The 27,127-nt window shown below is 48.5% G+C and overlaps 1 protein-coding gene across 7 annotated transcripts in view; it reads right to left on the bottom strand.

The window, feature by feature from the left end:
- The window catches only part of LOC134958144 (probable endonuclease 4), a 149,841-nt gene extending 133,358 nt beyond the window's left edge, over positions 1–16,483 (bottom strand). For 6 of the 7 annotated variants that reach the window (XM_063940536.1, XM_063940534.1, XM_063940535.1 and 3 more), the window contains exon 1: positions 16,297–16,483. The gene's annotated coding sequence lies outside the window, so the exon portion shown is untranslated. Of the gene's footprint in view, positions 1–16,251 lie in introns of all 7 variants that reach the window. The other variant, XM_063940533.1, reaches the window with a different exon arrangement.
- Positions 16,484–27,127: the final 10,644 nt, after the last annotated feature.

Genomic DNA, 27,127 nt, shown 5'->3' with positions numbered 1-27,127 from the left:
ATAACAATTGATAATTTCTAAAAAGTTATTGGCAGTATACCTTTTCCCGCCAGAGGTTAGGGTGCGTTGGGAAACACCCCCTAGGGGGGATAAGGCGCTCACACGCTTGTAAGAACAAGGACTCTACCCTCTCCTGAGATGGCAGCCCTTAAGGATCCTGCTGATAGAAAGCAGGAGGGTTTCCTAAAATGTATTTACACACATAATGGTGTTATACTGCGACCAGCAATCGCCTCAGCCTGGATGGGCAGTGCTGGGTTGGCGTGGTCGGATTCCCTGACTGGAAATATTGATATCCTAGATAAGGACAGTATATTATTGCCTATAGAGCATTTAAAAGATGCATTTCTATATATGCATGATGCACAGCGGAGTATTGGCCGACTGGCATCAAGTATAAGTGCGTTGTCCAATTCTACCAGTAAAGTGGTCAGGTGATGCGGATTCCAAACTGCATTTGGAAGTATTGCCTTAAAAAGGGGACTTTTGGGGTCGGTCTTTCAGACCTGGTGGCCGCGGCAACAGCTGGGATATCCACGTTTGTACCCCAGGTCGCCTGTCAAAATAAGACGCCGTATTATCAGGCGCAGTCTTTTGTTGGCAAGCGGAAAAAGCGTTCCTCTTTTCTACTCATGACAGAGGGAGAGGAAAAAGGCTGCAGAGATCAGCCAGTTCCCAGGAACAGAAACCCTTTCGCGCCTCTGTCAAGCCCTCAGTATGACGCTAGGGCTTTACAAGGTGGGAGCCCGTTCTCAATGAATTTCAGTGCGCAGTGGGCTCACTCGCAAGTAGACCCCGGGATCCTTCAGGTAATATCTCAGGGGTACACATTGGAATTCGAGACGTCTCCCCCTCGCCGTTTCCAAAAAAGTCGGTTTTACCGACGTCTCCCTCTGACAGGGAGGCAGTTTTGGAAGTCATTCACAAGCTGTATTTCCAGCACGTGATAATCAAGGTACCCCTCCTGCAACAGGGAAAGGGGTATTATCCCACACTAGTGTGGTACCGAAGCCAGACGGCTCGGTGGACCGATTCTAAATCTAAAATCTAAAATATTTGAACACTTACATACAGAGGTTCAAATTCAAGATTGAGTCACTCAGAGCAGTGATTGCGAACCTGGAAGAAGGGGATTACATGATGTCTCGGGACATCAAGGATGCTTACCTTCATGTCAAAATTTACCCTTCTCACCAAGGGTACTTCAGGTTTAGGGTACAGAACTGTCACTATCAGTTCAGACGCTGCCGTAGGGATGGTCCACGGCACCCCGGGTCTTTACCAAGGTAATGGCCGAAATGATGATAATCCTTCAAAGGAAGGGAATTTTAGTTATCCCTTACTTGGACGATTCCCTGATAAGGGTAAGATCCAGGGAACAGTGGGAGGTCGGTGTAGCACTATCTCAGGTAGTGTTGCGGCAGCAAGATTGGATTATCAATATTCCAAAATCGCAGCTGATTCCGACGACTTGTCTTCTGTTCCTAGGGATGATCCTGGACACAGTCCAGAACAAAGGTGTTTCTCCCGGAAGAGAAAGCCAGGGAGTTATCCGAGCTAGTCAGGAACCTCCTAAAACCGAGCCAAGTCTCAGTGCATCGATGCACATGGGTTCGGGGTAAAAATGGTGGCTTCCTACGAAGCAATCCCATTTGGCAGAATCCACGCAAGGACTTTCCAGTGGGACTTACTGGACAAAGGGTCCGTGGGTCGCATCTTCAGATGCATCAGCGGATAACCCTGTAACCAAGGACAAGGGTATCCCTCCTGTGGTGGTTGCAGAGTGCTCATCTTCTAGAGGGCCGCAGATTCGGCATTCAGGACGGGGTCCTGGTGACCACGGATGCCAGCCTGCAAGGCTGGGGAGCAGTCACACAGGGAAGGAATATCCAGGGCTTACGGTCAAGCCTGGAGACATCACTTCACATAAATATCCTGAAACTAAGGGCCATTTACAATGCTCTAAGCTTAGCAAGAACTTCTGCTTCAAGGTCAGCCGGTGTTGATCCAGTAGGACAACATCACGGCAGTCACCCACGTAAACAGACAGGGTGGCACAAGAAGCAGGAGGGCAATGGCAGAAGCTGCAAGGATTCTTCGCTGGGCGAAAAATCATGTGATAGCACTGTCAGCAATATTCATTCCGGGAGTGGAAAACTGGGAAGCAGATTTCCTCAGCACGACCTCCACCCGGGAGAGTGGGGACTTCACCCAGAAGTCTTCCATATGATTATAAACCGTTGGGAAAAAACTCGACAGGTATTACGCCAGGTTAAGGGACCCTCAGGCAATAGCTGTAGATGCTCTGGTAACACCATGGGTGTACCAGTCAGTGTATGTGTTCCCCCCTCTGCCTCTCATACCCATGGTACTGAGATTGATAAGATGGAGAGGAGTAAGCACTATATTCGTGGCTCCGGATTGGCCAAGAAGGACTTGGTAACCGGAACTTCAAGAGATGCTCACGGAGGATCCGTGGCCTCTACCTCTAAGAAGGGACCTGCTCCAGCAAGGACCCGGTCTGTTCCAAGACTTACCGCGGCTGCGTTTGACGGCATGGCGGTTGAACGCCGGATCCTGAAGGAAAAAAGGCATTCCGGATGAAGTCATCCCTATCCTGATCAAAGCCAGGAAGGATGTAACCGCAAAACATTATCACCACATTTGGCGAAAATATGTTGCGTGGTGCGAGGCCAGTAAGGCCCGACGGAGGAAATTCAACTGGGTCGATTCCTACATTTCCTGTAAACAGGAGTGTCTATGGGCCGGAAATTGGGGTCCATTAAGGTTCAAATTTCGGCTCTGTCAATTTTCTTCCAAAAAGAACTAGCTTCAGTCCCTGAAGTTCAGACGTTTGTAAAAGGGGGTACTGCATATACAGCCTCCTTTTGTGCTTCCAGTGGCATTTTGGGATCTCAATGTAGTTTTTGAATTCCAAAAAGTCACATTGGTTGGACCCACTTAAATCTGTGGAGTTAAAATATCTCACAGGAAAAGTGGTCATGCTGTTGGCTCTGGACTGGGCCAGGTGCGTGTCAGAATTGGCGGCTTTATCTTGTAAAAGCCCTTATCTGATTGTCCATTCGGACAGGGCGGTATTGAGGACTCGTCCTCAGTTTCTCCCTAAGGTGGTTTCAGCGTTCACCTGAACCAACCTATTGTGGTGCCTGCGGCAAATAGGGACTTGGAGGACTCCAAGTTGCTAGACGTTGTCAGGGCCCGGAAAAATATATGTTTCCAGGATGGCTGGAGTCAGGAAATCTGACTCGCTGTTTATCCTGTATGCACCCAACAAGCTGGGTGCTCCTGCTTCTAAGCAGACTATTGCTCGTTGGATTTGTAGTACAATTCAGCTTGCACATTCTGTGGCAGGCCTGCCACAGCCAAAAATCTGTAAATGCCCACTCCACAAGGAAGGTGGGCTCATCTTGGGCGGATGCCCGAGGGGTCTCGGCTTTAAAATTGGCCGAGCAGTTACTTGGTCAGGAGCAAATACGTTTGTAAAATTCTACAAATTTGATACCCTGGCTGAGGAGGACCTGGAGTTCTCTCATTGGTGCTGCTGAGTCATCCGCACTCTCCCGCCCGTTTGGGAGCTTTGGTATAATCCCCATGGTCCTTACGGAGTTCCCAGCATCCACTAGGACGTCAGAGAAAATAAGAATTTACTTACCGATAATTCTATTTCTCGTAGTCCGTAGTGGATGCTGGGCGCCCATCCCAAGTGCGGATTGTCTGCAATACTGGTACATGATTATTGTTACCAAAAAATTCGGGTTATTGCTGTAGTGAGCCATCTTTTCTAGAGGCTCCTCTGTTATCATGCTGTTAACTGGGTTCAGATCACAGGTTGTACAGTGTGATTGGTGTGGCTGGTATGAGTCTTACCCGGGATTCAAAATCCTTCCTTATTGTGTACGCTCGTCCGGGCACAGTATCCTAACTGAGGCTTGGAGGAGGGTCATAGGGGGAGGAGCCAGTGCACACCAGGTGATCCTAAAGCTTTCTTTAGATGTGCCCAGACTCCTGCGGAGCCGCTATTCCCCATGGTTCCCAGCATCCACTACGGACTACGAGAAATAGAATTATCGGTAAGTAAATTCTTATTTATACTCACCTGATCCAGTGTCCAGGTTATAATCCACGTACTTGGCAAAAAAAAAAAAAAAACGAACACCCGGACCAAACGGACTGAAAGGGGTCCCATGTTTACACATGGGACCCCTTTCAACGAATGCCGGGACCCCACGTGACTGCTGTCACAGAAGGTCCCTTCAGCCAATCAGGAAGCGCTACTTCGTGGCACTCACCTGATTGGCTGTATGCGTGTCTGCTGTCAGCGCATTGCACAGCTCCCTCCATTAGTTTCAATAGTGGGAACTTCGCGGGTAGCGGTGGGGTTACCCGCGGTCAGCCGCTGACCGCGGGTGACCTCACCGCTGACGCAAAGTTCCCACCATTGAATATAATGGAGAGGCTTTGCGATGCGCTGTCTGACAGCAGACGCGCATAGCCAATCAGCAGAGTGCCAGGACGTTGCACTCGCTGATTGGCTGAAGAGACCTTTCTGTGACAGCAGTCACGGGGGGGTCTCTGCATTCGGGGAAAGGGGTCCCATGTGTAAACATGGGACCCCTTTCAGTCCGGCTGGTTCGGGTGTTTGTTGTTGTTTTTTGTTTGTTTTTTGCCAAGTACGAGGATTATTTTAAAAGATCCGGACACTGGATTGAGGCGAGTATAATTTTTTTCACAGGTACCCCGGATTCTTCAGTGACGAGGGGGGCGTGGCAGTCGGTGGGTCAACATAGGTAAGTATGTATGTGTCGGCATGTATGAAATAAAGTTTTACTATCACGGTGTGCGTGTCCTGTTTTTATTTGGGTATTTTTTTTCAGTAGAACTACAGGTACCAGCGGGCCCGTTTTTCTCCTTTTCTCCCGCATGCTGGTACTTGTGGTTCTCCAAGTACCAGCTTGCGGGGGAGGCTTGCTGGGACTTGTAGTACTACTGGAAAAAACAATATTCTTTCAAATTTCTCAAGGCTATCAGCCCCCCATCCGCAGCCCTTGGATGGGGGGGGGACAGCCTCGGGCTTCACCCCTGGCCCTTGGGTGGCTGAGGGGGGGGGACCCCTTGATTGAAGGGGTCCCCACTCCCCCAGGGTACCCCGGCCAGGGGTGACTAGTTGGATATTTAATGCCACAGCCGCAGGGCGCTGTATAAAAGTGACCCCCGGCTGTGGCATTATCTGTCCAGCTAGTGGAGCCCGATGCTGGTGTAAAAAAATACGGGGGACCCCTACTCTTTTTGTCCCCCGTATTTTTTGCACCAGCACCAGGCGCAGAGCCCGGTGCTGGTTTTAAAAATACGGGGGATCCCCTGTCATTTTTTCCCCCGGATTTTTAGAACCAGCTCGAAGAGCCCGAGGCTGGTTATGCTTTGGAGGGGGACCCCACGCAATTTTTTTTCGGGTTTTTTCCCCGTTTTTTAAAAATCGGATTAAAATCCGTCAAATCGGACGTTTTTCGACAGCGGGACTGTCGAATCCGTTTTTCATTGAATATGGTGAATTTCGGCACCCACTTGCCGGAATTCGACGGTCTAATTGTGTCGAATTAAAAAACGGCCGAAAAATTGCAGCGATTCGCCGCTAATTGCATATACCCCTAAGGGAGGAACACAATTACCTGTGGTACTACCGACCCGCAACAATGTGTGAGTCGGCACTAGAAGGGGTCACGAGGATGCAAGTTCTGGCGCCTTTGGCGGCGTTTATACACCGCTGCAATGGCACCTCGCTCCCTTCGCGGAGAATAGGATTGCCCCCTAAATATACTGTAATACAAAGGATTCCACTCTATTCAGACACAAATAACCCAATATGAGCTAATGGTTGGACATGGGGTCTAATTCAGACCTGAACTTTTTCTCTACAAAACCATGTTGCACTGCAGATGAGGCAGCTGTAACATGTGCAGAGAGTAAAGGGCCCCATACACTAGAGCAATAATGCCCGATTTCGGGCATTCGGCCTGATATATCAGCTGAATCGGGCATTTTGGAGGTGTTTCCCATCCGCGTTCCCGCGAGCATCGGAACCTCTAAATTGAATGTGCTGCACATTCAATCAGGTCCGACCTGGGGGCATGGCTGGGATCGCCCAAGATACATCGTATGCAAAAGTACAGCATATCTTGGGCGATCCTGCCCTCCGGGAGGCTGCCGGGGTGATCGCCTGCGACATGTGGTCGCATAAGTGTATGGGGCCCTTTAGATTTGGGTGGGGTGTGTTCTAACTGAAATCTAAGTTCCAGTGTAATAATAATGCAGCCAGTATTTACCCTGCACAGAAACAATATAACCCACCCAAATCTAACTCTCTCTGCACGTTACATTTGCCCCACCTGCAGTGCACATGGTTTTGCCCATTAGAAAAAGATTTTGGTTTTGCGATCAGGTCTGAATTAGGCCCATGATTATAATAGTGGAACATTTATGTCAGACATACTATGATTATCATTTCCTGCACTATAGGTACAGCCAGTGGCGGAACTAGCGAGCGGTGGGCCCAGGTCTGACAAAATGCTTTGGGCCCCCTCATCCCATCCAAGTCCACCCCCTCACCCCTGGAGAGGATCTGGTGAGGGGGACCTGCTCAGGGCCAGGGAAATGGATACCTAGCAACAGTGCCGTAACTAGACATTTTAGCGCTATGTGCAAGAAACTGCATCGGAGCCCCCACCCCCGTGCGCAAAAGATATAGGGGTGTGGCTTCATGGGGAAGGGGTGTGGCCACAAAATAATATCAATTCATATAACGGTGCACAGTAGTCTCCATTATTCAAATTACGCCGCACAGTAGCACCACACCAGGTAGAGCCCCTTTTTACACCTTACGGCAGACAGCGTCCCCCTTTTTACACATTACTGCAGACAGCGTCCCCCTTTTTTTTTTTTTTTTTTTAACACATTAAGGCAGACAGCGTCCCCTTTTTTTACACATAACTACAGACAGCGTCCCCCTTTTTACACATTAAGGCAGACAAGAAAGAAAGAAAGAATAGATTATACTTACTGTCTTCGCTGGCAGTCAGGCTCCTCGGTACAGCTTCTTCTGGCAGAGATCCCGGGCAGGGGAGAAGGAGGAGGAGGGAGGGAGACTCGGGAGCCGCAGCAGCGCAATGTAATTGGTGGAGGCGCTGCTGCAGCTGTCCCTCTCCTTCACCATAGGCTGTCCTCCGCCGCTGTGAATGCTGGGATGTGCTTCCTGAACCAGCAATAGCGACACGCAAGGCCATGCATCGCTATGGGGCATACACATGGAGCGATTTGTGCTTATCGCTTAGAAAATAGGCAAAAATTGCTCCGTGTGTACCCACCCCTTACAAGTAGACATGACTATAACACAATACTATGGGGAAAGGGAGGGGCAATTCAATCATTTCTTAGGCACCTAAAGTAATGGGTGTCCGTCGGAGAAATTCAATTGTTGCTCCAATCAGACAGCCATTACTTCTGACGCACCGCAACAGCACCGGTTTGGCCGCACAAAGCGGCTAAACCTGACATGGAGAAAAGGTTGTGACACTCTTAAAAACACTAGTCAAATATTTGCATCCTTTTTAAGTTATGCTGGAAAATAACAAAACAAGATTAACTGATATAAGTAATATCTCATTTTTTAGTTATGTGTAGAACAGTTTTCATAAATATCGTCAACAGTTATGATGTCGACATATGAAATGTTACCTTTAACAGAGATTGTCAACATTCTGAGTACATCAAAATTGGAAACCACCTTAGACAGCGCTCACTTCAGATCTTTTACAAACCATAATTGTAACCATACATAAGAGTTAATACTCATAGGCTGGGAGATAGTCCTTGGATGTTCCTCACTGGTCTGATTAACAGGATATACACGATTTCTTCTCAGTCCCGCATAACTTGATTTCTCGAGTTAAAGGGAAAAAACCAAAGGGAAACAAGATTGTAGTGAACCCTGAAGGTGAAAATCTTTTCTCCCCTTTTATCCGCCCCCGAAATGAATCAAACAGGGTGGGTCCGTCACCCTATTCTCCTTAAACAGGAGGGGGAATATTCTGATTGTTCTTTATACTTTTTTCCAGAAAGGGTGTATCTCTCCTTTAGGGGTCCACCACAGTGAAGGATAAGCAGGTAGAGTACCAGCCCGTACCTAACTTACTAATGGAGAACCTGTACAAATCCCATAAAGGTATCTTTTCATCAAATCTTTGGAGGGATGAAATGATATGAGGCGTACCCGACTTACTATTTTTCAACAGTAGTCTTCCACATAAAGGTATCTTTATTTCCACTCTCTTCCTTTCTGCACTTCTATCGCCTGGTGGTTATTCCAGTCTCGATCAATGAGGATAGCAAGACAGAGAGGGGAACAGGAATTATAGTAGGTCTGGAGACGGGGATTCTCCTTATCCCTTTCTTTCTCCAACCCCTTAATAGGTCAAAAAGGGTGGGTCCGTCACCTTATCTCTCAGAAGGGTGTGAATCTCCTTTAGAAAGGTCCACCACAGTGAAGGATATAAAAGTATGGTGTCAAACCGTACCTTACTTACTATAATAAAAACTGTATAAATTTCATAAAGGTATCTTTTCACTAAACCTTAGGGGAATGAACTAGCATCCAGCGTACCCAACTTACTATATCTTGTGTGTCGTCTTCCACATAAAGGTATCTTTTCTAACCACTAATTTTCTTCCTTCTTCCTACTCCTCCCTCCTGGTCACTCTCTTCTAGTCACGGCACTGATTGCTTGATGCAGGGAGCAGCAGGGTTTGCCGCCTTACAGTTAGCCACGTATACACTAGATGGCGGTATACATGGCTAACTGTAAGGCGGCAAACCCTGCTGCTCCCTGCATCAAGCAATCAGTGCCGTGACTAGAAGAGAGTGACCAGGAGGGAGGAGTAGGAAGAAGGAAGAAAATTAGTGGTTAGAAAAAGATACCTTTATGTGGAAGACGACACACAAGATATAGTAAGTTGGGTACGCTGGATGCTAGTTCATTCACCTAAGGTTTAGTGAAAAGATAACGTTATGAGATTTATACAGTTTTTATTATAGTAAGTAAGGTACGGTTTGACGCCATACTTTTATATCCTTCACTGTGGTGGACCTTTCTAAAGGAGATTCACACCCTTCTGAGAGATAAGGTGACGGACCCAGCCTTTTTGACCTATTAAGGGGTTGGAGAAAGAAAGGGATAAGGAGAATCCCCGTCTCCAGACCTACTATAATTCCTGTTCCCCTCTTTGTCTTGCTATCCTCATTGATCGAGACTGGAATAACCACCAGGCGATAGAAGTGCAGAAAGGAAGAGAGTGGAAAATAAGATTTTACTTACCGATAAATCTATTTCTCGTAGTCCGTAGTGGATGCTGGGGACTCCGTCAGGACCATGGGGATTAGCGGCTCCGCAGGAGACCGGGCACAAAAATAAAGCTTTAGGATCAGGTGGTGTGCACTGGCTCCTCCCCCTATGACCCTCCTCCAAGCCTCAGTTAGGATACTGTGCCCGGACGAGCGTACACAATAAGGAAGGATTTTGAATCCCGGGTAAGACTCATACCAGCCACACCAATCACACCGTACAACTTGTGATCTGAACCCAGTTAACAGTATGACAAACGTAGGAGCCTCTGAACAGACGGCTCACAACAATAACAACCCGATTTTTTTGTAACAATAACTATGTACAAGTATTGCAGACAATCCGCACTTGGGATGGGCGCCCAGCATCCACTACGGACTACGAGAAATAGATTTATCGGTAAGTAAAATCTTATTTTCTCTGACGTCCTAGTGGATGCTGGGGACTCCGTCAGGACCATGGGGATTATACCAAAGCTCCCAAACGGGCGGGAGAGTGCGGATGACTCTACAGCACCGAATGAGAGAACTCCAGGTCCTCTTTAGCCAGGGTATCAAATTTGTAGAATTTTACAAACGTGTTCTCCCCCGACCACGTAGCTGCTCGGCAGAGTTGTAATGCCGAGACCCCTCGGGCAGCCGCCCAGGATGAGCCCACCTTCCTTGTGGAATGGGCCTTGACAGATTTAGGCTGTGGCAGGCCTGCCACAGAATGTGCAAGTTGAATTGTGCTACAAATCCAACGAGCAATCGTCTGCTTAGAAGCAGGAGCACCCAGCTTGTTGGGTGCATACAGTATAAACAGCGAGTCAGATTTTCTGACTCCAGCCGTCCTTGAAATATATATTTTCAATGCCCTGACAACGTCCAGCAACTTGGAATCCTCCAAATCGCTAGTAGCCGCAGGCACCACAATAGGCTGGTTCAGGTGAAACGCTGACACCACCTTAGGCAGAAACTGAGGACGCGTCCGCAGTTCTGCCCTGTCCGAATGGAAAATCAGATATGGGCTTCTATACGATAAAGCCGCCAATTCTGACACTCTCCTGGCTGAAGCCAGGGCCAGTAGCATGGCTACTTTCCATGTAAGATATTTCAAATCCACCGATTTGAGTGGCTCAAACCAATGGGATTTGAGAAAATCCAAAACTACATTAAGGTCCCACAGAGCCACTGGGGGCACAACCGGGGGCTGTATATGTAGTACTCCTTTTACAAAAGTCTGGACTTCAGGAACTGAAGCCAATTCTTTCTGGAAGAAAATCGACAGGGCCGAAATTTGAACCTTAATGGACCCCAATTTGAGGCCCATAGACAATCCTGTTTGCAGGAAATGTAGGAATCGACCCAATTGAAATTCCTCCGTGGGGGCCTTCCTGGCCTCACACCACGCAACATATTTTCTCCAAATGCGGTGATAATGTTGTGCAGTCACCTCCTTCCTGGCTTTGACCAGTGTAGGAATGACCTCTTCCGGAATGCCTTTTTCCCTTAGAATTCGGCGTTCAACCGCCATGCCGTCAAACGCAGCCGCGGTAAGTCTTGGAATAGACACGGTCCCTGCTGAAGCAGGTCCCGTCTTAGAGGTAGAGGCCACGGATCTTCCGTGAGCATCTCCTGAAGTTCCGGGTACCAAGTTCTTCTTGGCCAATCCGGAGCCACGAGTATCGTTCTTACTCCCCTTTGCCGTATAATTCTCAGTACTTTTGGTATGAGAGGCAGAGGAGGAAACACATACACTGACTGGAACACCCACGGTGTTACCAGAGCGTCCACAGCTATTGCCTGAGGGTCTCTTGACCTGGCGCAATACCTGTCCAGTTTTTTGTTGAGGCGAGACGCCATCATATCCACCTTTGGTTTTTCCCAACGGTTCACAATCATGTGGAAGACTTCTGGATGAAGTCCCCACTCTCCCGGGTGTAGATCGTGTCTGCTGAGGAAGTCTGCTTCCCAGTTGTCCACTCCCGGAATGAACACTGCTGACAGTGCTATCACATGATCTTCCGCCCAGCGAAGAATCCTTGCAGCTTCTGCCATTGCTCTCCTGCTTCTTGTGCCGCCCTGTCTGTTTACGTGGGCGACTGCCGTGATGTTGTCCGACTGGATCAACACCGGCTGACCCTGAAGCAGGGGTTTTGCCAGGCTTAGAGCATTGTAAATCGCTCTTAGCTCCAGTATATTTATGTGAAGAGACATCTCCAGGCTTGACCATACTCCCTGGAAGTTTCTTCCCTGTGTGACCGCTCCCCAGCCTCTCAGACTGGCATCCGTGGTCACCAGTACCCAGTCCTGTATGCCGAATCTGCGGCCCTCTAACAGATGAGCACTCTGCAACCACCACAGAAGAGACACCCTTGTCCGTGGCGATAAGGTTATCCGCTGATGCATCTGCAGATGCGATCCGGACCATTTGTCCAGCAGATCCCACTGAAAAGTTCTTGCGTGAAATCTGCCGAATGGAATCGCTTCGTAAGAAGCCACCATTTTTCCCAGGACCCTTGTGCAATGATGCACTGACACTTTTCCTGGTTTTAGGAGGTTCCTGACTAGCTCGGATAACTCCCTGGCTTTCTTCTCCGGGAGAAACACCTTTTTCTGGACTGTGTCCAGAATCATCCCTAGGAACAGCAGACGTGTCGTCGGAAACAGCTGCGGTTTTGGAATATTTAGAATCCACCCGTGCTGTCGTAGAACTACTTGAGATAGTGCTACTCCGACCTCCAACTGTTCTCTGGACCTTGCCCTTATCAGGAGATCGTCCATTTTCTTTGAAGAAGAATCATCATTTCGGCCATTACCTTGGTAAGGACTCGGGGTGCCGTGGACAATCCAACCGGCAGCGTCTGAAACGGATAGTGACAGTTCTGTACCACGAACCTGAGGTACCCTTGGTGAGAAGGGCAAATTGGGACATGGAGGTAAGCATCTGTCCCGGGACACCATATAGTCCCCTTTTTCCTGGTTCGCTATCACTGCTCTGAGTGACTCCATCTTGATTTGAACCTTTTTATGTAAGTGTTCAAATATTTCAGATTTAGAATAGGTCTCACCGAGCCGTCTGGCTTCAGTACCACAATATAGTGTGGAATAATACCCCTTTCCTTGTTGTAGGAGGGGTACTTTGATTATCACCTGCTGGGAATACAGCTTGTGAATTGTTTCCACTACTGCCTCCCTGTCGGAGGGAGACGTTGGTAAAGCAGACTTCAGGAACCTGCGAGGGGGAGACGTCTCGAACTTCCAATCTGTACCCCTGGGATACTACATGTAGGATCCAGGGGTCCACTTGCGAGTGAGCCCACTGCGTGCTGAAACTCTTGAGACGACCCCCCACCGCACCTGAGTCCGCTTGTACGGCCCCAGCGTCATGCTGAGGACTTGGCAGAAGCGGTGGAGGGCTTCTGTTCCTGGGAATGGGCTGCCTGCTGCAGTCTTCTTCCCTTTCCTCTATCCCATGGCAGATATGACTGGCCTTTTGACCGCTTGCCCTTATGGGGACGAAAGGACTGAGGCTGAAAAGACGTTGTCTTTTTCTCCTTTATACGGCAATACTTCCATGTGCCGTTTGGAATCTGCATCACCTGACCACTGTCGTGTCCATAAACAACTTCTGGCAGATATGGACATCGCACTTACTCTTGATGCCAGAGTGCAAATATCCCTCTGTGCATCTCGCATATATAGAAATGCATCCTTTAAATGCTCTATAGTCAATAAAATACTGTCCCTGTTGTATATACTTTTTAGGATATTTTCCAGCCTCCTATCAGCTGGCTCCTTGAGGGCGGCCCTATCTGGAGACGGTACCGCCACTTGTTTTGATAAGCGTGTGAGCGCCTTATCCACCCTAAGGGGTGTTTCCCAACGCGCCCTAACTTCTGGCGGGAAAGGGTATACCGCCAATAATTTTCTATCGGGGGAAACCCACGCATCATCACACACTTCATTTAATTTATCTGATTCAGGAAAAACTACAGGTAGTTTTTTCACACTCCACAAAATACCCTTTTTTGTGGTACTTGTAGTATCAGAAATATGTAACACCTCCTTCATTGCCCTTAACAAGTAACGTGTGGCCCTAAAAGAAAAATACGTTTGTTTCTTCACCGTCGACACTGGAGTCAGTGTCCGTGTCTGTGTCTGTGTCGACCGACTGAGGTAAAAAGACGTTTTAACGCCCCTGACGGTGTTTGAGACGCCTGGACAGGTACTAATTGGTTTGCCGGCCGTCTCATGTCGTCAACCGACCTTGCAGCGTGTTGACATTATCACGTAATTCCTTAAATAAGCCATCCATTCCGGTGTCGACTCCCTAGAGAGTGACATCACCATTACAGGCAATTGCTCCGCCTCCTCACCAACATCGTCCTCATACATGTCGACACACACGTACCGACACACAGCACACACACAGGGAATGCTCTGATAGAGGACAGGACCCCACTAGCCCTTTGGAGAGACAGAGGGAGAGTTTGCCAGCACACACCAAAACGCTATAATTATACAGGGACAACCTTTATATAAGTGTTTTTCCCTTATAGCATCTTAATATATATAATCATATCGCCAAATAAGTGCCCCCCCTCTCTGTTTTAACCCTGTTTCTGTAGTGCAGTGCAGGGGAGAGCCTGGGAGCCTTCCCACCAGCATTTCTGTGAGGGAAAATGGCGCTGTGTGCTGAGGAGAATAGGCCCCGCCCCCTTTTCGGCGGGCTTCTTCTCCCGTTTTTCTGAGACCTGGCAGGGGTTAAATACATCCATATAGCCCCAGGGGCTATATGTGATGTATCTTTTAGCCAGTATAGGTATTTCATTGCTGCCCAGGGCGCCCCGGCACCCTCAGTGACCGCTGGTGTGAAGTGTGTGACAACAATGGCGCACAGCTGCAGTGCTGTGCGCTACCTCATGAAGACTGAAAAGTCTTCTGCCGCCGGTTTCTGGACCTCTTCACTTTTCGGCATCTGCAAGGGGGTCGGCGGCACGGCTCCGGGACCGGACTCCATGGCTGGGCCTGTGTTCGATCCCTCTGGAGCTAATGGTGTCCAGTAGCTTAAGAAGCCAATCCATCCTGCACGCAGGCGAGTTCACTTCTTCTCCCCTAAGTCCCTCGTTGCAGTGAGCCTGTTGCCAGCAGGACTCACTGTAAAATAAAAAACCTAAAAACTTTTTCTAAGCAGCTCTTTAGGAGAGCCACCTAGATTGCACCCTGCTCGGACGGGCACAAAAACCTAACTGAGGCTTGGAGGAGGGTCATAGGGGGAGGAGCCAGTGCACACCACCTGATCCTAAAGCTTTATTTTTGTGCCCTGTCTCCTGCGGAGCCGCTAATCCCCATGGTCCTGACGGAGTCCCCAGCATCCACTAGGACGTCAGAGAAATAAAGATACCTTTATGTGGAAGACTACTCTTGAAAAATAGTAAGTCAGGTACGCCTCATATCATTTCAACCCTCCAAAGATTTGATGAAAAGATACCTTTATGGGATTTGTACAGGTTCTCCATTAGTAAGTTAGGTACGGGCTGGTACCCTACCTGCTTATCCTTCACTGTGGTGGACCCCTAAAGGAGAGATACACCCTTTCTGGAAAAAAGTATAAAGAACAATCAGAATATTCCCTCTCCTGTTTAAGGAGAATAGGGTGACGGACCCACCCTGTTTGATTCATTTCGGGGGCGGATAAAAAAGGGGAGAAGAGATTTTCACCTTCAGGGTTCACTACAATCTTGTTTCCCTTTGGTTTTTTCCCTTTAACTCGAGAAATCAAGTTATGCGGGACTGAGAAGAAATTGTGTATATCCTGTTAATCAGACCAGTGAGGAACATCCAAGGACTATCTCCCAGCCTATGAGTATTAACTCTTATGTATGGTTACAATTATGGTTTGTAAAAGATCTGAAGTGAGCGCTGTCTAAGGAGGTTTCCAATTTTGATTGTAAAAGTTTCTATTTTCCTGGTGTGTGTGGTGATACACCAAGTGATACGACCATAGACTGCTGCTCCTAGAGTGCGCATTAGAATTCTCTTGTAATTTTTATCTTTTTTATTCTGACTACATCATTTCAAGTGCTGACATACTGAATGCCAACATGTTCATTGTCGACATTATGACCATGTCGCCATTCAAATGTCAACATAGTTAATGGTAACATAAATATACCAAACCATAGGAGGGTATCTAACAAAGCATGGGGAGAGGTATAAAGCATTAACAATCAGCTTATAACTCTCATTGTACAGACTGCTGTAAAAAAAATAAAAAATGAACGGACATGATTATTTCTCTCCATGCTTTGATAAATCTGCCCCCCCCCCGTCACCTCACGGTTGATTCTATTTCGGAGTGGGAGAAGGGACCTTCTGACGTATCTAGGGGAGGAGATACGTCACCAGGGGGAGGAGCTACGGGCGAACAGGGTACCCGAAAAGTACGCTCGCCACCTGATTACTAAAGGTAATAGCTGGTGGCGTGGATAGTAGAGGGACTATCCCGCTGGCCTAGCTCCTCTCCCTTGTGTCGTAACTCCTCCCCCTTACGGAAAAGGTACCTTAGCCCACTTGATTCTAGCATCTACCGTCACCTCACCCACCTCCTCACATCGTTGTAATCGAAAACGTTTACAAATGGTTATTAGCGTTAAACAGAGATGTCTGGTTATTGTGTCTCTATAAATTATGTAAAAAATGCAATTACCAATTAAATGTGTGATTATTCACAGCAGATATTCATTTCTCATAAATAAGACCTAACTGGATAAATGTCAGGCTTCATGTGAACCAACAATAACCTAAACTGCACATTAAATCCTGGAAAACTTCAAAAGCTAATGCTCATTTACCTACTAAAGAAACAAAAAAAGCAGGAACATGAGCATATTACATGCCTTGTCTTCAAAGCAGAGTCTGTAATCAGTCTGCAGCACCAGCCCACGGCTACGATAACAAACCACAGTGTAATCTACACGCGCTAATCTGTGTGTCTGTGAGCGCTACAGCGTGTCAGATCAGCAAGTGCACCACGCTGCCAGCCTAAACACCAGCTAGAGGCCAAACTGAGATCTCCACCTTGGTTTACACTGTAGCCGCCATTTTGGGGTGGCTTTTTATATACGTTTCGAAAATGATTGAAGTCTCCGGCAACATGACCACCTTAAGAAATTAGAATCAGGACACGGAACTGGCGCTATAGAGCTGGGGACTTGTCGGAAATTATTTTTCTTTCAGAACGGGTGTCCTGACTCCTGAGTGCTTAAAGGGGCATACAGTAATTTATGAAAGGAAACGCTAAGGAGACGGCCCCCTGCTGGTAAGAAGATGTAAGGCATAGTCTTCTATATGATTTATATAACACAATGCATTACGTGTGCGTCACTATGATGCAAATAACATTGCATTTCTCTGGACTGTTGCAGGATGTGGTTTGTCTTGTTGTGTATGCGAAAAAGACGCCGAAATGTAAAAGGTTGTAGGACGTCAGCCGTAACACCGAGATAGAGTATTATGGTTACAGCTTTGTGTAATCACATTTATTGTACAGATGGCGCCCTCTTGTGGTAACACACAAACCCTTCAACATGCCCCGTTCCACCATATACATGTACACAATGGCCCTCATTCCGAGTTGTTCGCTCGGTATTTTTCATCGCATCGCAGTGAAAATCCGCTTAGTACGCATGCGCAATGTTCGCACTGCGACTGCGCCAAGTAACTTTACTATGAAGAAAGTAATTTTACTCACGGCTTTTTCTTCGCTCCGGCGATCGTAATGTGATTGACAGGAAATGGGTGTTACTGGGCGGAAACACGGCGTTTCAGGGGCGTGTGGCTGAAAACGCTACCGTTTCCGGAAAAAACGCAGGAGTGGCCGGGGAAACGGTGGGAGTGCCTGGGCGAACGCTGGGTGTGTTTGTGACGTCAACCAGGAACGACAAGCACTGAAATGATCGCACAGGCAGAGTAAGTCTGAAGCTACTCTGAAACTGCTAAGTAGTTAGTAATCGCAATATTGCGAATACATCGGTCGCAATTTTAAGAAGCTAAGATTCACTCCCAGTAGGCGGCGGCTTAGCGTGTGTAACTCTGCTAAATTCGCCTTGCGACCGATCAACTCGGAATGAGGGCCAATGCTCTGCAGTCTGGGTCTGCAGTTCTCACCAGACCCCGATAATAAGGAATCCTTCACGGTCCTAAATCAGACCTGATCGTAACAGCAACTTTGTTAGCAGATGTGCAAAACCATGTTCATTGCAGGTGGGGCAGATATAATATGTGCAAAGAGAGTTAGATTTGGGTGGGGTGTGTTCAAATTGAAATCTAAATTGCAGTGTAAAAAATAAAGCAGCCAGTATTTACCCTGCACAGAAACAATAATAAGAATTTACTTACCGATAATTCTATTTCTCATAGTCCGTAGTGGATGCTGGGGACTCCGAAAGGACCATGGGGGATAGCGGCTCCGCAGGAGACTGGGCACAAAAGTAAAAGCTTTAAGACTACCTGGTGTGCACTGGCTCCTCCCCCTATGACCCTCCTCCAAGCCTCAGTTAGGATACTGTGCCCGGACGAGCGTACACAATAAGGAAGGATTTTGAATCCCGGGTAAGACTCATACCAGCCACACCAATCACACCGTACAACTTGTGATCTGAACCCAGTTAACAGCATGATAACAGAGGAGCCTCTGAAAAGATGTCTCACAACAATAATAACCCGATTTTTTGTAACAATAACTATGTACAAGTATTGCAGACAATCCACACTTGGGATGGGCGCCCAGCATCCACTACGGACTATGAGAAATAGAATTATCGGTAAGTAAATTCTTATTTTCTCTGACGTCCTAGTGGATGATGGGGACTCCGAAAGGACCATGGGGATTATACCAAAGCTCCCAAACGGGCGGGAGAGTGCGGATGACTCTGCAGCACCGAATGAGAGAACTCCAGGTCCTCCTCAGCCAGGGTATCAAATTTGTAGAATTTAGCAAACGTGTTTGCCCCTGACCAAGTAGCTGCTCGGCAAAGTTGTAAAGCCGAGACCCCTCGGGCAGCCGCCCAAGATGAGCCCACTTTCCGTGTGGAATGGGCTTTTACAGATTTTGGCTGTGGCAGGCCTGCCACAGAATGTGCAAGCTGAATTGTACTACAAATCCAACGAGCAATAGTCTGCTTAGAAGCAGGAGCACCCAGCTTGTTGGGTGCATACAGGATAAACAGCGAGTCAGATTTTCTGACTCCAGCCGTCCTGGAAACATATATTTTCAGGGCCCTGACTACGTCCAGCAACTTGGAATCCTCCAAGTCCCTAGTAGCCGCAGGCACCACAATAGGCTGGTTTAAGTGAAATGCTGAAACCACCTTAGGGAGAAATTGAGGACGAGTCCTCAATTCTGCCCTGTCCGTATGAAAAATTAGGTAAGGGCTTTTATAGGATAAAGCCGCCAATTCTGAGACACGCCTGGCTGAGGCCAGGGCTAACAGCATTACCACTTTCCATGTGAGATATTTTAAGTCCACAGTGCTGAGTGGTTCAAACCAATGTGATTTTAGGAACCCCAAAACTACATTGAGATCCCAAGGTGCCACTGGAGGCACAAAAGGAGGCTGTATATGCAGTACCCCCTTGACAAACGTCTGAACTTCAGGAACTGAAGCTAGTTCTTTTCGGAAGAATATTGACAGGGCCGAAATTTGAACCTTAATGGACCCTAATTTTAGGCCCATAGACAGTCCTGTTTGCAGGAAATGCAGGAAACGACCCAGTTGAAATTCCTCTGTAGGGGCCTTCCTGGCCTCACACCACGCAACATATTTACGCCAAATACGGTGATAATGTTGCACAGTTACATCCTTCCTGGCTTTGATCAGGGTAGGGATGACTTCATCCGGAATGCCTTTTTCCTTCACGATCCGGCGTTCAACCGCCATGCCGTCAAACGCAGCCGCGGTAAGTCTTGGAACAGACATTGTCCCTGCTGGAGCAGGTCCTTTCTTAGAGGTAGAGGCCACGGGTCTTCCGTGAGCATCTCTTGAAGTTCCGGGTACCAAGTCCTTCTTGGCCAATCCGGAGCCACGAGTATAGTCCTTACTCCTCTCCTTCTTATGATTCTCAGTACCTTGGGTATGAGAGGCAGAGGAGGAAACACATACACTGACTGGTACACCCACGGTGTTACCAGAGCGTCCACAGCTATTGCCTGAGGGTCCCTTAACCTGGCGCAATATCTGTCCAGTTTTTTGTTGAGGCGGGACGCCATCATGTCCACCTTTGGTTTTTCCCAACGGTTCACAATCATGTGGAAGACTTCTGGGTGAAGTCCCCACTCCCCCGGGTGGAGATCGTGTCTGCTGAGGAAGTCTGCTTCCCAGTTGTCCACTCCCGGAATGAACACTGCTGACAGTGCTATCACATGATTTTCCGCCCAGCGAAGAATCCTTGCAACTTCCGTCATTGCCCTCCTGCTTCTTGTGCCGCCCTGTCTGTTTACGTGGGCGACTGCCGTGATGTTGTCCGACTGGATCAGCACCGGCTGACCCTGAAGCAGAGGCCTTGCCTGACTTAGGGCATTGTAAATGGCCCTTAGTTCCAGGATATTTATGTGAAGTGACGTTTCCATGCTTGACCACAAGCCCTGGAAATTTCTTCCCTGTGTGACTGCTCCCCAGCCTCTCAGGCTGGCATCCGTGGTCACCAGGACCCAGTCCTGAATGCCGAATCTGCGGCCCTCTAGAAGATGAGCACTCTGCAACCACCACAGGAGAGACACCCTTGTCCTTGTAGACAGGGTTATCCGCTGATGCATTTGAAGATGCGATCCTGAACCATTTGTCCAGCAGATCCCACTGAAAAGTTCTTGCGTGGAATCTGCCGAATGCAATTGCTTTGTAAGAAGCCACCATTTTTCCCAGGACCCTTGTGCATTGATGCACTGACACTTGGCCTGGTTTTAGGAGGTTCCTGACTAGGTCGGATAACTCCCTGGCTTTCTCCTCCGGGAGAAACACCTTTTTCTGTACTGTGTCCAGAATCATCCCTAGGAACAGCAGACGTGTCGTCGGAATCAGCTGCGATTTTGGAATATTTAGAATCCATCCGTGCTGTCGTAGTACTACTTGAGATAGTGCTACTCCGACCTCTAACTGTTCTCTGGACCTTGCCCTTATCAGGAGATCGTCCAAGTAAGGGATAATTAAGACGCCTTTTCTTCGAAGAAGAATCATCATTTCGGCCATTACCTTGGTAAAGACCCGGGGTGCCGTGGACAATCCAAACGGCAGCGTCTGAAACTGATAGTGACAGTTCTGTACCACAAACCTGAGGTACCCTTGGTGAGAAGGGTAAATTGGGACATGGAGGTAAGCATCCTTGATGTCCAGAGACACCATATAGTCCCCTTCTTCCAGGTTCGCTATCACTGCTCTGAGTGATTCCATCTTGAATTTGAACCTTTGTATGTAAGTGTTCAAGGATTTCAGATTTAAAATAGGTCTCACCGAGCCGTCCGGCTTCGGTACCACAAACAGCGTGGAATAATACCCCTTTCCCTGTTGTAGGAGGGGTACCTTGATTATCACCTGCTGGGAATACAGCTTGTGAATGGCTTCCAATACCGCCTCCCTGTCGGGGGGAGACGTTGGTAAAGCAGACTTCAGGAACCGGCGAGGGGGAGACGTCTCGAATTCCAATTTGTACCCCTGAGATACTACTTGCAGGATCCAGGGGTCCACTTGCGAGTGAGCCCACTGCGCGCTGAAATTCTTGAGACGGGCCCCCACCGTGCCTGAGTCCGCTTGTAAGGCCCCAGCGTCATGCTGAGGACTTGGCAGAAGCGGGGGAGGGCTTCTGTTCCTGGGAAGAGGCTGTCTGCTGCAGTCTTTTTCCCCTTCCTCTGCCCCGGGGCAGATACGAGTGGCCTTTTGCCCGCTTGCCCTTATGGGGACGAAAGGACTGAGCCTGAAAAGACGGTGTCTTTTTCTGCTGAGAGGTGACCTGGGGTAAAAAGGTGGATTTCCCAGCCGTTGCCGTGGCCACCAGGTCCGATAGACCGACCCCAAATAACTCCTCCCCTTTATCCGGCAATACTTCCATATGCCGTTTGGAATCCGCATCACCTGACCACTGTCGCGTCCATAACCCTCTTCTGGCAGAAATGGACAGCGCACTTACTCTTGATGCCAGAGTGCAAATATCCCTCTGTGCATCTCTCATATATAGAAATGCATCCTTTTAAATGCTCTATAGTCAATAATATTTTGTCCCTGTCCAGGGTATCAATATTTTCAGTCAGGGAATCCGACCAAGCCACCCCAGCACTGCACATCCAGGCTGAGGCGATTGCTGGTCGCAGTATAATACCAGTATGTGTGTATATACTTTTTAGGATATTTTCCAGCTTCCTATCAGCTGGTTCCTTGAGGGCGGCCGTATCAGGAGACGGTAACACCACTTGTTTTGATAAGCGTGTGAGCGCCTTATCTACCCTAGGGGGTGTTTCCCAACGCGCTCTAACCTCTGGCGGGAAAGGGTATAATGCCAATAATTTTTTAGAAATTAGCAGTTTTTTATCGGGGGAAACCCACGCTTCATCACACACCTCATTTAATTCATCTGATTCAGGAAAAACTACGGGTAGTTTTTTCACACCCCACATAATACCCTTTTTTGTGGTACTTGTAGTATCAGAAATGTTCAAAACCTCCTTCATTGCCGTGATCATGTAACGTGTGGCCCTACTGGAAAATACGTTTGTTTCCTCACCGTCGACACTGGAGTCAGTGTCCGTGTCTGGGTCTGTGTCGACCACCTGAGGTAACGGGCGCTTTAGAGCCCCTGACGGTGTTTGAGACGCCTGTACAGGTATTAACTGATTTGCCGGCTGTCTCATGTCGTCAACAGTCTTTTGTAAAGTGCTGACACTATCACGTAATTCCTTCCATAAGACCATCCAGTCAGGTGTCGACTCCCTAGGGGGTGACATCACTAATACAGGCAATTGCTCCGCCTCCATACCATTTTCCTCCTCATACATGTCGACACAACGTACCGACACACAGCACACACACAGGGAATGCTCTGATAGAGGACAGGACCCCACTAGCCCTTTGGGGAGACAGAGGGAGAGTTTGCCAGCACACACCAGAGCGCTATATATATACAGGGATAACCTTATATAAGTGTTTTTCCCTTATATAGCTGCTGTATAGATTTATCTGCCAAATTAGTGCCCCCCCTCTCTTGTTTTACCCTGTTTCTGTAGTGCAGGACTGCAGGGGAGAGTCAGGGAGCTTCCCTCCAACGGAGCTGTGAGGAAAAATGGCGCCAGTGTGCTGAGGAGATAGGCTCCGCCCCCTTCTCGACGGCCGTTCTCCCGCTTTTTTATGGAAAAACAGGCATGAGTTAAATGCATCCATATAGCCCAGGAGCTATATGTGATGCATTTTTTGCCCCCTAAGGTGTTTATATTGCGTCTCAGGGCGCCCCCACCCAGCGCCCTGCACCCTCAGTGACCGGAGTGTGAAGTGTGCTGAGAGCAATGGCGCACAGCTGCGGTGCTGTGCGCTACCTTATTGAAGACAGGACGTCTTCTGCCGCCGATTTTTCCGGACCTCTTCTGCTCTTCTGGCTCTGTAAGGGGGACGGCGGCGCGGCTCTGGGACCCATCCATGGCTGGGCCTGTGATCGTCCCTCTGGAGCTAATGTCCAGTAGCCTAAGAAGCCCAATCCACTCTGCACGCAGGTGAGTTCGCTTCTTCTCCCCTTAGTCCCTCGATGCAGTGAGCCTGTTGCCAGCAGGTCTCACTGAAAATAAAAAACCTAAAACTAAACTTTTTTCTAAGCAGCTCAGGAGAGCCACCTAGACTGCACCCTTCTCGTTCGGGCACAAAAATCTAACTGGGGCTTGGAGGAGGGTCATAGGGGGAGGAGCCAGTGCACACCAGGTAGTCTTAAAGCTTTTACTTTTGTGCCCAGTCTCCTGCGGAGCCGCTATCCCCCATGGTCCTTTCGGAGTCCCCAGCATCCACTAGGACGTCAGAGAAATAACCAGTGGTGCAAGTAGAAAAAATGTCTTACGGGTACTGTGTGCGCTAAAAAATGGGTGTGGCCAAATGCCACATGCCACATGGGACGTGGCTAATGGAAATAGGGGCGTGATACACATATGGGGGGAGGGGCAAATACACATATGACCCCAATAGTGCCAGATACAAGTTGCCCCACAGTGCCAGATATACATTGCCCCACAGTGCCAGATACACATTGCTTCACAGTGCCAGATATACATTGCCCCACAGTTCCAGATATACATTGCCCCACAGTGCCAGCTATACATTGCCCCACAGTGCCAGATATACATTGCCCCACAGTGCCAGATACACAAATGCCCCCAGAGTGCCAGATACACATCGCTTCACAGTGCCAAGTACACATTGCCCCAGAGTGCCAGATACACAAATGCCCCCACTGTGTCAGATATACATTGCCCCCCAGTGCCAGATACAGAAATGCACCCACAGTGCCAGATATGCCTCCAGTGCCAGATACAGAAATGTCCCCAGTGCCAGATACACATGTCCCCCCAGTGCCAGATATGCCCCCAGTGCCAGATACACATGTCCCCCCAGTGCCAGATACACATGTCCCCCCAGTGCCAGATATGCCCTCAGTGTCAGATATACCCCAGTGCCAGATACACATGTCCCCCCATTGCCAGATATGCCCCCATTGCCAGATATGCCCCCAGTGCCAGATATCCCCCAGTGCCAGATATGCCCTCAGTGTCAGATATGCTCCCAGTTCCAGATACACATGTCCCCCCATTGCCAGATATGTCCCCAGTGCTATATATACATGCCCCCCAGTGCCAGATACACATATTTCCGCAGTGCCACATATGCCCCCAGTGCCAGATACATATGTCCCCGCAGTGCCACATGTCCCCAGTGACAGATACACATGTCCCCCCTTTGCCAGATATACCCCCATTGCCAGATATGCCCCCAGTGCCAGGTATACATGCCCCCAGTACCAGATACACATGTCTCCCCTTTGCCAGATATGCCCCCAGTGCCAGGTATACATGCCCCCATTGCCAGATATGCCCCCAGTGCCAGATATGCCCCCAGTGCCAGATACACATGTCCCCCCTTTGCCAGATATGCCCCCAGTGCCAGGTATACATGCCCCCAGTGCCAGATATACCCCCAGTGCCAGATACACATGTCCCCCCTTTGCCAGATATTCCCCCAGTGCCAGGTATACATGCCCCCATTGCCAGATATACATGCCCCCAGTGCCAGGTATACATGCCCCCATTGCCAGATATATATGCCCCCAGTGCCAGGTATGCCCCCAGTGCCAGGTATACCTGCCCCCATTGTCAGATATACATGCCCCCAGTGCCAGGTATGCGCTCCCCTGCTCACCGCTGCTGTCGTGTGTGTGAGGGGAGGAGAGCGCAGCCTGCACCTCTCCTTCCCCTCAGTGTCCGGCGGGCGGCGGGTGCGGCTGTGCCTGTTCAATTCAGCGCCGATACGTGAGCCAATCAAAGCTCGCGGTCCAGCAGCCCTGATTGGCTCACGGGCGGCGCTGAATTAAACAAAGACACTGAGGGGCAGGAGAGGCGCAGGCTGCGCTCTCCTCCCCTCACATCAGCGGCGGTGCGGCGGTGAACGTCGGGAAGCGGCGGTGAGCAGCAGAGGGAAGGAGGGAGGGAGCGGCGAGGTGCGGTGGCCCGTCGGTGTGGGTACGGCGTACCCACGGCTAAATTCTTAAGGGTACGCCGTACCCACCCGTACCCGCACACTTGCACCACTGAATATAACTCACCCAAATCTAACTTTCTCTGCACATGTTACATACCTCCCAACATGACCCCCTCCAGGAGGGACAGAATGCTCTGCTCCTGGACATTCCTCTTAATTTATGATTGCCGGCACCTGTGTTGAACAGGTTAATGGATAAGAAAGGTGTTTCAGCACAGGTGATGACAATCATAAATTAAGAGGGATGTCCAGGAGCAGAGCCAAACCCCGCCCCCGCCCCCTCCAACGCAGTGCACATGGGGGGTCATTCCGACCCCTTCGCACGCTGCTTTTTTTCTGCAGCCGTGCGAACGGGTCTGAACTGCGGCTGCGCGCAGGCCCCAATGCGCACGTGCATCGTTGCCCGGCGACGGCCGTTGCCAGGCAGCGACCAGAGCAACGACAGAAGTGTTCGCAGCTGCGAACGCTAGAAGTTTGACAGGCAGAATGCGGATCTGGGTGTCTACTGACCGTTTTCAGGGAGTGGTGAGGCAAACGCAGGCGTGTCGAGGCGTTTGCAGGGCGGGTGTCTGACATCAATTCCGGGACCTGACAGGCTGAAGACATCGCAGTGGGTGAGTAAGTCAGAAGCTACTCAGAAACTGCACAAAATGTTTTTGCATAGCTTGGCTGCACAAGCGATCACACCCTTGCTATGCAAAAAAAACCCTCCCCCATAGGTGGCGTTGTCAAAGTCGAAAAATATCGTTATTTTCATGCCTTGTACTAACCCCATGCGCTTGCCCGCTGCACGTGCACATTCTCTCCCGTGCGTGCGCATATTCGCAGTTGCGTGACGGCGCCTCCACGGACATGCGCTCAAGCGCGTGGTATGTGCATTTACGGTAGAGTTTGTGTGCATCTGGCGGGCGACTCAATCGTTACATAGTTAATCTGAATAGTATGTTTTATAGGTAATGTTCCCCTTAGTAATAACTGTAAGTTTGTTTAGTGTAACTGGTCAGTGGACAGAGAAATCCCTCTTTACATGATACGAAAGGTCAGACAGGTTTTGAGCAGTGATGTTTGGTATGCAACGGTAGAGTATATTATTAGAAACATTCCGGTATTGGTTTGAGAGAAATTAATCGCTCCTGCGAATAGTTATGTTTATAAGAAGTTTATGGGCATTTACTATATTTGCAGTATTGCTTTATGGAATCATATTTATGAATATTAATATTTAATATATCATATATGGTATTTAATATATGGATATATTTCAATTAATATGCATTTATCATATATATCTGCAAATATATTATGTCAGGCTTACAAACTAATTGGCTGATACATATATGCAGTCCTTATACATATGACTTATGAAGTTATTAAGTTAAGATTCCTTAAAGAGAGTTCAAGCTTGAATATTACCGCTCTTTTTATATGATTCTTTATTTACAGGCAGATCAAATCGTACAGAATAAGATATACACAGTAGTGATATATATACTAATTATAATTATATATGCTTCCTTCGTTACATAACATAAAACAACATGACATAAGTTTCACAAACAGTTTCAATTGCTAACATAAAATGTATACTTGCAAGTTAAAGATTGCCATCCCAAGAATCATTCCTTCTGCATGTTCTCCATGACTTCTCCTCCTGACTGACTTCCTTCCTTCTCCTTCTTCTTCTCCCTCTCCCTCTTCCTTCTAACTCCTAACTACAAGTCTGGTCCTTTTATCTCATATTTTACCAATTCAAACTATCATATTCTCATAGTTTCCAATGGAATAGGTAATTATAGGTTTGTCAGATTCCAAGGTGTAATAAAACAAACATTGAACTGGGCTGTCGTGTCCTGTTCACGGAGGCATGGTGTCATAAAAGTGTGGTGTCCACACTGCCTTAAGCAAGTATAGTATTGTAAAATCTGGAATGTCTTTTCATCCAAAGTTCTGTTGT

This window comes from Pseudophryne corroboree, chromosome 9 (genome assembly GCF_028390025.1).
Source record: "Pseudophryne corroboree isolate aPseCor3 chromosome 9, aPseCor3.hap2, whole genome shotgun sequence".
Lineage (NCBI taxonomy): Eukaryota > Metazoa > Chordata > Amphibia > Anura > Myobatrachidae > Pseudophryne > Pseudophryne corroboree.
The sequence above is the reverse complement of the archived record's forward strand: the minus strand, read 5'-3'. Positions and strand labels throughout refer to the sequence as shown.